The sequence below is a fragment of the Lingula anatina genome, chromosome 9, assembly GCF_051362555.1.
Source record: "Lingula anatina isolate TDL-2025a chromosome 9, LinAna3.0, whole genome shotgun sequence".
In the NCBI taxonomy this organism is placed as follows: domain Eukaryota; kingdom Metazoa; phylum Brachiopoda; class Lingulata; order Lingulida; family Lingulidae; genus Lingula; species Lingula anatina.
In genome coordinates this window covers 8,604,592-8,619,745 of record NC_141775.1, presented here as the reverse complement: position 1 = coordinate 8,619,745, position 15,154 = coordinate 8,604,592, and the positions used below count along the sequence as shown (strand labels likewise).

The window sequence follows — 15,154 nt, the reverse complement described above, 5'->3', positions numbered from 1 at the left end:
TTAACGAATGCAGCAGATGCGACTCGCCTCATGTTGGTGGTGCAATCGAGTTGCTCCACCAGAACGCGAGAACTTTCGAGATTCCGGTCGATGACTCGTGCCCCCCGTTTCCTTGACCATAGTGCTCGACTTCGAAGATGGACAAACAACCTAGGAATTAGAGATAATGTAACTTGTGTAAAGAAGATATAAGCAGTGAATATCACTATATATTTAATTGCTCCTCTTTTGTAGAAAGAAGTTTATTTATCCCAAAGAAAATCATGTATCAAACCAAATGTAATCAAGTCAATTATTCTCAACAAAAAAGAAAAGAAAAAAAGAACTCAATAATTTGTGCAAATTTATTAACAAAGTGTATAAGGGACCTATTTGGCATCTCTAACATGTACTCTACCCGTTATACATGTAATAACATTGCAAATCTTGTGAAAGAAGCATGCTTTTATTGTCATGAGAAGACCCTTGCTTTTCTCTCTTCTTTTGAAAGTCATCAAAAACCACTTTCAAATTCGGCCCTGGGGGAGGACGTTTACGTCCATTGATATTGATATTTATATTTATATTGATAATAACCCAGAAGCAGAGATTTCCCTTGCTCCGTGTACCCGAGATTTTGGCAGAAAATCGATCGGGTACTCGCACTCCCCGGCTAAATGATCCCTAACGTGCAACACATAAATACATGAATGACCATCACCTGTTTCATTAAAGAAAGCAATGAAATTAATTTGAAAATCATATTTGCAATTGATTAATTCAGTTCTCGTGAGAATACGACATGCATGCATTGCTTACTTGGTTAGCTACTGTATAACGTCGCTGCCTCTTTTGCTGGTAAGATATACCGTGGTCGATAGTCTGGATATTTTTGACACGCACACACACGCGCGCGCGCGCGCGCGCAAAGACAGTGCTGTTTATAGGTAAAAATGTACTTCAGTACAGTAAAGTAAATGTAAGATGTTAGATATATGTAATATGCTAAAATATGTTCGTTATTTGAAGTCATCGTTGGAAACCTTAACCAGATAAAATGCAGGAATATTCTGAAAACCAACTACCTCCCATTTGGTGAAAACCAACTGCCTCAAATTTGCCGGGGGCACCTCAGGAACAATTTCATTTTACAAAATGAAAATATCCCTCCACACGGAGCACTTGTATTTGCAGATAATAGTGTTGTTTTCTTTCACAGATTATAATTTGGAAAATGTGGAGATCAAAATAACACTTTTCATGGTTGATGTACGATTTAGAATCGGCCACGTATTTTTGTTTGCTTTATTAGGTGAATTCAGTTAATGCATCGATGTCACAATTACATTGTACAGATTATTAAAAGTTATTAAAACAATGTTAGTCATTGTTTTCATTTATCAGCAAAAACAAAAAAAAAAAAGAAAAATGATTTGGAATAAATTCTCCACATTAAATGCCAAGTCTGTAGCTTTATGACGATAAAATTAATCGTACCCCGTAGAGGAAAATTGACACTTCCATTTGTGCAAAGAACAATTTATGGCACACTTTTAGCATGAAAAAAAAAACTTGGACCTGAACTAAAAGTTTTAAGCGGACATCAATGGGGGCATTCTCACTCCTCTACATCGCAAATCTAAAGTGCAAATCCCCTGTGCCCTGCCGCTCATCTGATAACGCCCCTAAATAATTTACGAAGCGATCGTTAAGTGATGGGATAAATCATGTACAAGGACATTAAAGGAATGACAAGACCGCCATTTCAGCAAAAAATTTATATTTGAAGATAGATGAGCGGGTGAGTGGATGCAGATTAGGACTAATTGATTGATGGACGGATGAGAGGAGTGAAAGAAAAGCTACCAGGTTATCAGTCTGACAGACAGACAGCCAGACAGACTGACAGCCAGACGGCGGGGCAGACAGGTAGGCAGGTATACATTTTATCAAGCAGACAAAAAAAAGGGAAAGAAATGAGTCGAAAAATATCACAAACTGATAAAAAATCAAAGAAACTGTGAAGAATTCACGATAATGCTTCCTAAATCAGACTATATCCTAAAAGATTCTGCGTGTATTTTTTCACCTGAATACGCATTACAAAAAACCGGCACAATCCCGTCACTGTGATTACTCTGTGTCATCTTTCGAACAGTTGCGCGCTTCATACATGTAGTAACCTGCGTTTCAGGGGGTTTTCTGTAATTCCTCCTCTTTTGCCGTTATTGGAAACGGCGTATTATTAATAGAGGAGAGTTTCAAGTGACTTCTGACACGCAAGATGTGTTTAGGGCGATCGGCCGCCACACAGAAATTTCACGCCATATTCAAATTACGATTAGGTGACTAAGTGGACTGATATTGATCTTTTGATTTGAAAAATGAAAGCCGATCACGGTATATTAAGAGGTTGTGTACGGTGATGTCTGCATACCCTCCAGGAGTGAACACTTTGTCATTTTAGTGCACTCCCCCCTTAGCAAAAATTAAGTCTGCAACAAATTTGCGACCCATTTTTCTGAACAGTTTGTCATTTTGTTAAGAGTCGACGCCGGTGTCACTGTGACAAAACTTGAGTCCGTATAACAGGGAGTCCGTCCTCCATTAGATTCGTACAGGATAGGATAAGCGTGACGTACCATTCAGTGGGTCGATACCTACGGCTGGGCTACCTTGAGCTTGATCATTGGGCACCAACCCCTCTGTGACTTCACACCAGATTTCGAACGACCGCCATTTAAAGAATGTGTCCCTCACAACCCGAGTATAGAAACATAAACACAATTTTGGACTTTGTACATATATATCTTGAGAATTTTTCCGGTAAGTGCCTTTTTTTTCATTTTCTTATGATCGATTCTCGCTCGCACTTGAGCGTGCCTTCTAGATTGAGTGGCTCGCCCCCGTTGTTTGGGGTCAATTGTACTGCAATGACTACGTTAAGTGTCTTTCTGTCATCAGTTCGTAAGGGAAATTGATTATGCCCATAAAGAGAGCAATGCTCTCTAAAGAGGCTCTGTCAACCGTAGCCGATTAAAATGACTTCGCTCAAAGTCTTCGCTGTCGGACATAGAAGGGCGATGGAAACAAGCGCTCGTCAGATTTAAGATAAGGTTATGGAAGCACTGACAACTTTATTGTGAGATCTTTGTCTAAAGGTGTTGGGATGGTAGAAATGAAAGCTGATGTCTTGTGATTTCACTGCAAACGTGCATCTACACTTCTTATCTTAAAAAGATAGGAGACGCACAAAACGATCAAGGGAAATAAAGCGCAACGGTCTAAGAATATGTGATATTTGATTGTTGAGGTAAAGAGAAACTAGAAGCACGCGAGAAAAATCGATGTGCAAAATGTAAATCTTGCGTGTAATTCTATGTCAGATGTGGTAGACTCGTTAAATATCATTAACGATTGACGTTTGATATTACGCGATAGACTTAGAAAAATTGTTGCACTGTATCTATGAACATTAAGAGCTAGCCAAAAATAATCTTAAAGAGAAAACTTGATAGCACATTTTAAAGAATGACTTTTCACCACATCCAGAAATTTGGTATATAATGGGTTTAAAAGCTCGCTGGGGACATCAGAGTGTCTTAAAACGAATATCAATATATTCTAGCGCCATTATCTCCCATTTGCTGACACAAAATGTGACTTTCTTACAGATCTAGCCACATTAAGTCTTGTCGCTTGCTGTATAATTGATGGCCCGTTTCCTTGCTTATTTTTAAAAGTTTCCCGATGAGAAATTCTTAAATCTCCCCAAAAGAATACTTTCAACAATAAATGGAAGTTAACGGGATAGTCAATAAAAGTCGTGTTAGGATCAATGACTGCGTTTACTGGACTTAATGCCATATATATATCTTTCTTTTTGCCTCTGATAAATTTTTAAGAAGGGGATAATTTGTTTTTTTAGAGTCCTATTTACATAAACAACTAGTACCTTGATAAGCCATACGAGACTGCTGACTGATATTAAATTAACTCACATTAAATTAAATAGCAGTTCCTTTTAAACGAACAAGAAAAACCTTAAGAAAAAACACTCCCTCGACAGAGAGAGAGAGAGAGAGAGAGAGAGAGAGAGAGAGCAGATGGCATCTCCAACCGTGCAACGATTATGGTGCCATTGTACAAAACGGATACAATGCTAATAACATTGACAGTCATGGGACGGCTTTTTGTACAAACACGTATATAATAATAATAATAATAATAATTGGTCATTGTGCTCTGGTAGACGCATATCCACATTTGTCAGCTATCTACATAAAGAATAACTTTCTCCAATAGGATAGAAGACAGTGACGGTGCACATAAAACAGTCAAATTCCTAGAAAGACAACATGTACTTTGAGCATTGATACTTCTCATTATTATATGAGAAAGGTTTGCACCACAATAGTATTACTACATAGATAATCTACTGTGGCAAGTACTTTGTGTTACTGCAGAGTGTCCCTTCTTTATTTGTTGTCATTTGAATATACTCTATGTAGATCATCATGCATTGTAGACAAGAAAGCCCCCCCCCCCCAATCGCCAAATCGCCAAACTCTCTTCGTGACCGGTGCTCCTTTTCTAATTCATTGTCATTTGAGTATACACTATATGGCTATTGTATCCCCATTGTAGACAATAAGAAGAAGACACCCCCTCAACACACACAACACGTGCGCGAGCACGCACATGTACACACATACAAACACTCTCTCTCTCTCTCTCTCACACACACACACACACACACTAAGGCTTAAAGCACAATGAGGCATATTATGTCTCCGGCTCAACCAGTCGTCAGTCAGACTCATTAGCCACGGCTCCGGGAAATGTGTATTGATTCCCGGGGACACATTCACACCACCCTCAGGTGGATCGATTCCCGGTGATTTTTACGGCCGTAGGTAACGCTTATCGAATTAGCCAGCGTGTATCAGATCTGCTATGTATATGTGATCTTACTGTATGTATGAGGCTGATGGAATGTATTGTTCCAAAGTAATTAAACTATTTACATAAAATGTATGCGTAAACGAACCGATCATTGCCATGGTTCAAAGATTAAAATCCAAGTGCGCGATGGGTTAATTGCAACTGCTATTGATTAGTTCGAACAGACGTCACATCGACCGATTTGCCTCTGAACTATTTTAGCTAAGTTTGAACGGGACTCTAAGCTTTACGGTAAATATGCACATTGCTTCACGTGCTAAGCCGTGTTAGCTGGCCTTTTAATTGAACGGACAAAGATCATATGTTTCAGTGGATAAAGAAGAGACGTAATTAGCGAGGGGATTTCGCTGATGATGGGATGCATAGCTCTAACACAATAAGAACAGACACTAGAACAGACACTAAATCATAAACGACGTGAATGGTTGAAACATGTCGAGCAACTTTTGATGCGGGAAATGGTTGGAGTTCAAATTTGGAATTTTTCATGATTGGTTTTTAAGGTAAGTTGACGTGAAACCATCTCTCTCTCTCTCTCTTTCTCTGTCTCTCTCTCTCTCTCTCTCTCTCTCTCTCTCTCTCGTAGAATAATAACTGAGCTTATCTCTCTCCTTTTTTCACTTTTATATACATATAATTTGAGATGTCCAATATAGTGGAGAAATGGTGGCATTGTTTGGTATTCTAAGGTATCAGAAATATATTAATTTAAATAATCAACATTATGCTTAGATTCAAAAAGCGAGAAAGTGGGTCTCTTTAAAATCATGACGGATTGCGCTGCATTTCTTTTTGTATTTACTTGCACTAGATTTAACCGTTCTGTTATATACCTTTTCACACTATAGGCCAATTATTTTACGTCTTTCTCAAATCCGGTAATGTTTGCCTTATTTTGTCGCATCGGACCGGAGCTCATGCAGTGAAAGGGACTTCAAAGTATTAGAACATGGGTTAAAAAAATAAACGTCTCCTTCCTCTGTCTTTTTTTCTTTTCGTTAATATTCGTCAATTCGTCTCATTTCGTTAATAGCCGCTTCGCAATTATTTATGACACAGTCTATTGCTTTTCATTCCCAAAGCTCTGCTGATCGCAACCGTAAACAATTTAGCAATTTACTACTTGAAGACATTTAGTTTGTGTCTCATAAAAGAAAAAGAAAAAATGCCTCTCTGGGCTTCTGCACATTACTTGGTAATTAATCTGCGTATTTTGCCTTTCAAAATTACGTTTTTTCTTCCCTAAAGCTACCTCCCAAAGCGATCTGGGAAATACCATCAGGGTAATTTCAATGATTGGTTTATAAATCACCTGTTGTTAATTATGTGGGTTAACAAAACAATGGTTGGCGGTGTCCTGAGGGATTAAAACAATACATGGTTTCAGCTGTGCAATTATTTAACCCGTAAGTGGATAGACCAAGGACGGATCATTTAACGCAGTCCGTATCGGATCGGTACACTTTAAAAGAGTTCAAACACGTAATTGCGCCTAGAGGGTTGGGGGGGGGGGGGGGTTCGTTTACAAGTTCTTTTCCAATGTTTACCATTTAGGATGTTTCTCTTACGATATGGCCAGACCAATCTGTATCGATAAAGTATACCGCTCTGTGTCTGCGGAATACACCATGTTAGTCTAATCATTTGACTGACTTGAACCCTTTTTGTACTTTAACAATGACTGAGAGTCGGAGAAATATTGTTATGTTACCATTCCTGTTTAAAACCACTAATTTATATACTGCAACCCGTAGGACAATGTAACACTGAGAGTTATAACAGGTGTCAGGGAAAAAAAGACCGGGAAAAAACTTCAACTTTAATATTGACCTGGTATTTTTAGCAACGATACGATATGCTTCTTAAACATGCACCTGATGTCGTTAAGGATACAGACGCTGTTGCAAAATTGTGTAAGGAATGCAGGATTAGTAATCAATTGAATCATCACAATTATGTCCAAATTGGCAGTGGGAACATAAGCGGAAATTCAGTCGGTTTTATGTCACTGGACGCTTCCATCAAATTCAGACTGCATTCCCACATATTTTAGATCGATCTATCCCCGTGGGGATTCTCACTAGTTTACTGTTAGCTTAGCCGGCTTAAATGCCTGTCCCGCGTACTAAAAGCTGTAAGGGGGTAATTAACTATAGTGCGCGCTCGACTGACGGCAATTAAGCGTGAACACCCAGGGAGTTAGGTCCATCCAAATGGATCGATTTAAATCTGTGGGAATGCAGTCTTAGATGTACCTCTTGTGCCAAAACAAGATAATAAATTTTGGGCATAAAAGATAAAAATAGACGCAAGGCTTACTTTGCCGACCTAACTTGAAAGCACAAGGATGGGATAGCCAACTTTTTTCCACCCTAATGCGCCATGTGGTTTATGAATTTTCTTTTGATAAAAGTTACTTAAAACGTGCATTAGCGAAGTTATTTTTTGCAATGATTACAGCAGTTCTGCAGTTTGCTAAAAACACATTAAGAAAAGCTTTATTATGAGCATCGCTATAAATGCACTCAGCCACTCCGTTTACGTGCACAGAAAGAACAACAGGACGTAATTAGGATTGGGAATGAGGAAGTTGCGAGGGAAAAGCCTAGAGTTTAATGATCCTTTCATAAACATGACTTTCCTTTAGAGGGAGTTGGAGATAGGAACACAAATTGTGGATTGTCTCATCATATACTAACTCACTAAAGCCTTTATTCAGGACAGAATTCTTTGCTAGCAGATTTAAATATCAATAGTGTTGCCTCGTACACGTCGATTACTCTTGCTAAAATAAAAATAACAATGATATATATATATATATATATATATATATATATATATATATATATATATATATATATAGTGGAAAATACAGAGCAAAACACATATAGTTTTAGCCCAATTAGGTCTCGAATTGTCGAGATGGCTGATTTCCAAGGCTAGGGTCAGTTGGCGTGAAGGAAGTACATACATGTAGATTGCAATAAATCATTAGTAGGTTAGAATTAATATATTCTGTGTTCTCTTCGGAAAGTATGCAACCAATCCCCCAACTGCCATATGTGACTACACGTGAATTGGACCGGGTTCGTGTCGATTCAGGTCCGAGATATGTGTGAACGTGAACGCCCTCTAAGGGTCAGCGTCGGAGTGTCTGACCTTCAACCTAGAGCGGACGAAAATTGCGCGTAAATCCACGTGAAATCCTTCTGCCTATTTTCCTGTTTGGTTTTATGTCAAATAAACAAGAAGACTGCTGGACAAGAGTTTATTCTAGGTACCGGTATGCCCAGATAGTTTGCTACACGTGCCGGTACCTGCCTACAGTATTTAACACCTTGTACTTGTCGACTTGCAGGCTTTCTGGGGTGCGTTATCTATATGGCCTGTTTTGAACCATTTGACTGTAACTTGAAATGTTTCAAAATTTAATCACGTTTTACCAGGAACAAAAAACTTTAAATTTCTCACTAACGATTAGGGCTGTAATAAATAAATAAATAAATAAATAAATAAATAAATAAATAAATCTGGATAAGATTAAGTGTCAAATTTGAACTCTATTTAACTCCCTACCTCATTCATCGCACTTTTCTGTGAATCATTATTAGAAAATGATGAGTTTTTTAGGGGGATCCGGCAATTGCATGATAACCGTCTGAAAATTATCGGTGGTTTTCGTTCAAATGAATTACGTCTGCTCGTAATGTTACTATCGCCTGCTGGGCACCGAGCGAGCAAAAACACGGAGATTGAACACCCTCATAAAAAAGAATGGATTTGTATAAAAGAAGATTATTTCCGACATGAATCCTACATGCAATGCGAGTTATGGAGTCAACTTTTGTCAAACGCAACACGGCAATGAAGAGAGAAGCTCATTAGCTTGGCCATCTTCGCCTGTACCCCAGTGAATGCGGTTCACTAGTGTTTAACATTTATATATGAAAAAAAAAACAACATTTATCAAGTAACTGAATATAATTCACTGCTGTCTAAATTGCTTTATTGTATGTTTATTTTGAAACAGATAACATTCTGAATCACAGCCTTCTATTCGTTATTTCAGATGTCTGTGGGGATTTCTGAGTTGGGCATCGTGTTGTCACATTGTCGCGTGCCCTTTGCCCCTTTCCCCCGGAGCTTGCTTAGCAAAACGGTGAAAGTCAGTTTGAAAGGAGACTGCTAAGAATCCAGCCTAAGCCTGGCAAAATGCGTTTCATAAATTTGCTACTTGGGGGATTACTTTTTTTCAGCTGTTTTACTGATACCCTACAGAGCTATTGTCAATTGTCTTGATTGTCTTGGCAATGTTCATTGTTTTACTCTTAGTGGTGACGATGGTCTATAAATATCAGTGTTAACCAATTACATTTGTACATTTATAGTTTACCAAATGTTCGTTAAATTGTGAGACTGATCATAAATCGCAAAGTCGTAGTCATAGTCGGCTATCCGATTTAAGCCGTCTAGACGAAGCCCGCCGAAAAACGTAAGTTCCTATGTGTAAACTTAGATAATAAAACGAATCTAAAAGTGAGATGGGTCCCTGGATGCGGCGGCGCGGGTTCACTGCTCAGACAACAGTTACAGCTTAATGCGAGCAATATCATAATTGTACCATCTGGAGTTACCTTTTTTCACTATTAAACTCGATTGATTTTCTCATAGTTTGGATAGGAAATGCTCCACGTTGCCTGAGCTGTAAACAAACACATCAAAGGAATGTGCACTTTGAAAACTAATTTGGCTGTTTCCTTCTCAGGAACTGCGCACTCAAAAAACTTCGCTACTTAACAAAGCGTAGGTCAGCAAGGAAACAAAAATTGCCGAGAAATGACGATCGTCGAAACGAATATGTCATGGAGGATGCCTTTTTTAACTTGGGGCAGATAATCATAGTCATTTATAAAGCATTGCACTTAAAGCTGTTTTATATTTTAATAATACCCGATAGAAAAGACTATGAATAGAAATTGCTTTATTACAGATAATGTAAATGTTTCGAATGTTTTATTTTATTTATCCATCTTTTTATTGATACTGATAAATTTGTACAATTGATATAAAAATGGTAGACTACTAAATACTACAGAAATATTTTATATAAACATATAAACATACAAGAATATGATTTCTTTGATACAGTGTACAGTCTCTACATGTACGAACAAAAGTGTAAATTTTAAGCACACGTGATTGCTATGCAAAAGACGTTGAATTTGTCAGTACAAGCTATACAAGCTATAGCAAATTGTCAAACTGTAAAATGAAACATTTATTGCTTTAATATGTATAGTCTTACATTTATGTATACGTAGTCGCCGCAATGACGCACATGGAGAGCAGCTGAATTATACTACATGTATAAAGTACACACAAGGATTAAGTAGTCTGAGCCAGCTATTTAATATTTTAAAAATACCCGATAGAAAACGCTATGAATAGAAATTGCTTTATTAATGTAAATGTTCCGAACGTTTTATTCGATTTATCCATCTTAATATTGATCCAAATAAAAATTGTAAAATTGATGTAAAACAGTATACTGCTTAATGCTAGAGACTTGTTTCATATAGACATACAATTTTTTCATATCGAAAGAATTTTTGTTTGATAGAGCCTCTACATGTATACGAACTAAAGTGCAAACTCTTAAGGCACACGTGATCGTTATGCGAAAAACGTTGAATTCGACAATGCTAGTTATCCTAAACAATTGTCAAAATCTAAAATTACCTATTTGTTGCTTTTATATGTATAGTCTTTAAACTACACATCTTGTCAAAATCTAAAATTACCTAGTTGTTGCTTTTATATGTATAGACTTCAATGTACACTATCCGTACTATATTTACATAAATATATACGTAGTCGCCCCAATGACGCACGTGGAGCACAGCTGAAATACACTACAAAGTACACCCAAGGATTAAGTAGTCTGAGCCAGCAGGCCAATTGATTTCTGTGATTTAGAATTGTAGATTTAATCGCATCTATCATTTTCCAGCATTTAAACTCACTTAATTCAACAACGGTTGCCCCTTATAGGCTCTCGGACGCGCCGAATTTACGCGCGAATCTTTTGTCCGATTTTGGTTTTTAGGTGGAATGCTGGCATCTGCATAGAAATATTTAGAAAAGACAATTAAGGCTAACTGTAGTGTTAACTGTAGAGAGTTTAGGTGTAGACAGTGGCATGTGGATTGGTTTTTGGAAGGTGCGCATTAGGAGCGGGCTCCATTTCAGTATAGTGTTAACGGCGCGTGTAGCTGTATATACCAGAATACATTGTGAGGCCAGCAGAAAAAAGATGATTATAAAAAAGTACGTGCCAAGATGATACAGACAGTTCTCTCAACTGTATTAGATTCTCAAAGAATTACACAGAATTCTGCTTGTGGTTAATAAAAAAAAACCCGTTGAGGTACTTTGTTAAATCTCAAAAGACAAAACAAAACAATGCTGATAATAGTAGATGGGATAAAGAATGTAACACAGCCCTCCCCCACCCAGAAAATAAATAAATAAACAAAATAAAAACACTCTCCGTGGGCCTTATACTGTATGTTTTATAGTTGGTTTGAAGCTCTACTCGGCTCTGTTTTGAACGTTTATTTTTTCGGGAAAAGCTTAGGTGGTTGAAGCTTATAGGTTCGATTTAACAGACACGCCTCCGCCCCCAGGCGAGCTCGATGCGGTCGATCTACTATTCTGCATCACAACAGGGCAGAAACAAGTAGCAGGCGATATGATAAACGGCGTAAATTTAACAGAACAAGAGCACCACTTACAAACTCTTCCTAATGCCATGCACGCGTTGTGCTATTGAATTGAACCAAACAGGTTGTAGGTGTAAACGTTATTACAGATACATCCTAGGGAAGATCGAGCGGAAGTCTTGTAACGCGAGAGAGCTTAATTAACACGGTAAACGCCCAACACTGTTTTAAGTAACTCCACACCTTTAATTCAACACCTTTGGCTTCACGTTAAATATGACAGTATTGAATTAAACGTATCTGATCATCTGCTTCTAAGGTGACACTGGTTTTGTGTTTGTGTTTTCAAGGTGAGAGAAGACCGTTGTTTACCCAGGTGTAAATGTACTAGGTAGATTGGGCTATGTTGGGAGACTCTCCTGCTGTCGTTTTCAAACTTGTGGACGGGCGTTTCAATGTTTTCTAATAACAAGAGTCCCACATCGGTAAACTAACAGTGTTCCGAGAAAAACATACATATTAACGCGTGTTTCTCTGTAAATTCTAGCCGATCACCTGTATGCATTCTCACAGCGATCTGGAGGTTGTACATACTTGTTGGACAATTTTCCCTTCTTGGCCTGAATTAATATACTTGGATAATGCATGGCATTACATCGTGGAGTCGTCCTCAGTTTTTGTCTACTGTCGTCCTTTAATTTCGAAGGGTATAAAATAATAATAATTGTATTTATGTGTGTAAATTGAAGGGCAAATTCAACATTACATTAATAGATTCATGCTTAAAAAAAAACTTCAACCATGAAATTAAAAAAAAGAGAGAATCTTTTTAAAATCATCCTTTGACATTATTCTGCGCAAGCTGAGTGGTATTATTTGAGTCTTATCAGCTTCAACAGTGCTTATGATTATTTTATTTTGAGCACAAAAAGAAAGAAAGAAAGAAAAAGAAGCAATTGATATTATCCATCATTCATATCTCTAGCATTTCCCTCTGATTCATACAATACGTACAACGAGTGACAGAAAGCATGTAATTGTTCCCATACAATTGTTCCAACAAGGTGTTTTATGCATAGGAAGTTGGAAAAATATACATTAAACATATCTGCATATATATATATATACCGTGTATATATATATATATATATAAATATATATATATATATATATCATGTAAATATATTTCGTGTGCACGTACATGTACAAGTGGGTCTCAGCTGTTCACAAAGAAAAAGAGGGCAAAGATGTCAACAGATAAAATCGAATTCTACACCACAGAGATGTCTTAAGGTGTGAATTCACAATGCGTATTTTGCGGTTGTAATACAATGGCACGCTTTCTCGAATCCTTCGCAGGTAGATAACACCAAGACAACGTTAACGTAAAATCGTATACCATGACTCTGTATTGGTACCTAGAGACATGTATTTACTTCATTAAGGAAAAGGATATGTCGTAGCCTACGTCACTCTGAGTCGTGTTTTTTGTCCCTAAAATACCCTGGAGTCTTTCTGTGGGTGTTCTGTAAAGACGGCTGTATCTCAGGCGGTGACAATTTTCTTGTGAATACTTTCCTCAGCATAAGTTTATTGAATGATCGTGAATTCATACAGGTTAACTACCGGTTGTTCCTTTAACCACCGCATCTGTGCATTTGCAATATTCAAGATTGCAAGTACATTTGCTGTTGTCGGTTAAGCCCCCTATGCACTAGAAGGCGTCCTTTCTGCGTTTTCTGTGCCACCATGGAACTGGCATCGCTGTGGTCGTAGAAAGGAGACAAAAACCTCGCTTTGGTTAAAGAATGAATGTTCAATAATCGGCCAGTTGTCGGCACGTTAAGTATTATTTTTTTACTCTCAAAGGGAGGGGGGGCGTACTACGGAACGCAGAAAGGACGCCGCCCAGTGTAAAGGGGGCTTAAAGTGTCGAACTATAATTCATTTGAGTTTCGATTACAGTTTGAATTGTTTCTAAGACAACAGCACCATTAACCTGAACAAAAATGCCACGTTAGTTTAAAACCTTCTTGAGTCCTAAAATGCTAAAAGGCAAAAAGCATACGTTTGGTATGATCATTTTATACTGTTCGAACAAGCAAAAGAACGTTGCAATGGGCGGAACTCAGCTTTATATGTACCAGTGTTTTCGTGTGCCCCTGTATTTTCGTGTGATTCTGTACACCAAGAGATTTAAATGCGCCATATCAGTTCACAACAAGTGACATACACAGGGCCATAGCCTGAGCAAAATGCCAGGGGGGGGCAGTAAGCGGACACGAGGGGGCGAAGCTACCGAGGGGGGAGGGTGTGGTGTGTAAAATTCCAAATTCCAGGGGGGGGGCAGCTGCCCCCCCCCCCCCCCCCCCCCCCCCCCCCCCCCCCCGGAGGCTAGGGCCCTGATACATGTAGCAACGTGCGTGTGAAACGGATTCTGTCACTGGAAAGATTCCTGTGTAAGCAGTGATGATGTTTTGGCTTCTAGAGTTTTTTCCAGCGACAATTTCCGTTGTTTTCAAATGCGATAGGGTGAAAGTCACAGAATGCTTATAGCTGCGAGCTGTTATTTTCTCGCTTTAGAGGGCTCGTTTCCATAGACACCATTGGTCTATGTACATCGATCCAACTCTGCGGAGACTCTCGCTGAATGCAATCAGTTTAACAGATGAGCACGCCTCCTCCTGGTGTTGTGTAGAATACAGAAAAGCAGGTTATTATACGAGGACGTATGAAACAAGAGGAGACGTGAGAACCTTACCGTGATACAATGTAGTGAGAGCGGTTTGGTAATTTCTTCAATTCAGTTCAATTCAATATATTTCTGCACTAGCTGTTATATAGATTATCATGACGTTGTCCAATATTATATATGATAAAATAATACAATTAGTGCATTGCCATTCTGTGATCAGTATTTTACATGAATACATCTAATTTAATATACTTTACTCATCTGACCGCAAAAGATACACGTTTTCCACAACTATAAATATAGTCTAAGGATTAAATTCCAACGCGATATTTTCAGCGCAATATGAAGGGCTTCTGCTGTTAGACAATTAAGCTGAGACCAAAGAAAAGACTGTCAAATGTCAATACGATGTTCAGTTGACACAGGTAACAGTGAATGATATTTTTAATTGTGTTGTGCTTTTTCCTGCAGCAAGACGGTTTCCATGACAACATGTAAATAATGACGCTCTTAACACAGGTGTTTATATAAAAGGCACTGTGTAAAGTCAAGGGCATATAACCTAGAGTCATATATGTATCTTTGCCATACGGTAAATGCATGATCCAAACATTTTAACGGCGCTGGTTTAATTTACTTCCGTGGCATGGAAACTCCGGCGTTTATTACAAAAGATAAAATAAAAGCCAGTAATAGCAAGCTAGTAATAGGTAGATTTGAGCGCTATCCTGTTGACTGTTGTGAAATAGAAGATTGATTAGGTTATTAAAATAACAAGAGAAACGAGATGAAA

General features: G+C 38.1%; 1 protein-coding gene across 3 annotated transcripts in view; it reads left to right on the top strand.

Moving 5' to 3' along the window:
- Positions 1 to 2,723: 2,723 nt before the first annotated feature.
- LOC106155120 (uncharacterized) overlaps positions 2,724 to 15,154 on the top strand; it is a 45,004-nt gene continuing 32,573 nt past the window's right edge. Inside the window, exon 1 of one of the 3 annotated variants that reach the window (XM_086995995.1) lies at positions 2,724 to 2,805. The gene's annotated coding sequence lies outside the window, so the exon portion shown is untranslated. Of the gene's footprint in view, positions 2,806 to 5,192; positions 5,448 to 15,154 lie in introns of those variants that run through there. The other 2 variants (XM_086995998.1, XM_013529795.2) reach the window with 2 other exon arrangements.